Source organism: Scyliorhinus torazame, chromosome 20 (assembly GCF_047496885.1).
Source record: "Scyliorhinus torazame isolate Kashiwa2021f chromosome 20, sScyTor2.1, whole genome shotgun sequence".
Classification (NCBI taxonomy): Eukaryota; Metazoa; Chordata; class Chondrichthyes; order Carcharhiniformes; family Scyliorhinidae; genus Scyliorhinus; species Scyliorhinus torazame.
The window spans coordinates 88695279-88696198 of NC_092726.1; positions in this window are offsets into that span (position 1 = coordinate 88695279).

Below are 920 nucleotides of genomic sequence, written 5' to 3' on the forward strand. Positions count from 1 at the left end.
GGTACATTGTGTACTGTCAGTGGAGTGCAATGAGCTCGGTGCCTGATGAGGGTGTGGTACATTGTGTACTGTCAGTGGTGTCCGGTGTGATGGTGTCTGATGGGGCTGTGGTACATTGTGTACTGTCAGCAGTGTGCGGTGTGCTGGATGACGGATGGGGGTGTGGTGCATTGTTTTCTGTCAGTGATGTGCGGTGTGCTGGGTGTCTGATGGGGGTGTGGTACATTGTGTACTGTCAGTGGAGTGCGATGAGCTCGGTGCCTGATGGGGGTGTGGTACATTGTGTACTGTCAGTGGTGTCCGGTGTGATGGTGTCTGATGGGGCTGTGGTACATTGTGTACTGTCAGTGGAGTGCGGTGTGCTGGGTGACTGATGGGGGTGTGGTACATTGTGAACTGTCAGTGGATTGCGGTGTGCTGGGTGCCTGATGGGGGTGTGGTACATTGTGTACTGTCAGTGGTGTGCGGTGTGCTGGGTGACTGATGGGGGTGTGGTGCATTGTGCACTGTCTGTGGTGTGCGGTGTGCTGGGTGTCTGATGGGGGTGTGGTACATTGTGTACTGTCGATGGAGTGCAATGAGCTCGGTGCCTGATGGGGGTGTGGTACATTGTGTACTGTCAGTGGTGTCCGGTGTGATGGTGTCTGATAGGGCTGTGGTACATTGTGTACTGTCAGTGGTGTGCGGTGTGCTGGGTGACTGATATGGGTGTGGTACATTGTGTACTGTCAGTGGTGTGCGGTGTGCTGGGTGACTGATGGGGGTGTGGTACATTGTGTACACTCAGTGGTGTGTGGTGTGCTGGGTGCCTGATGGGGGTGTGGTACATTGTGTACTGTCAGTGGTGTGCAGTGTGCTGGGTGTCTGATGGGGCTGTGGTACATTCTGTACTGTCTGTGGTGTGCGGTGTGCTGGGTGTC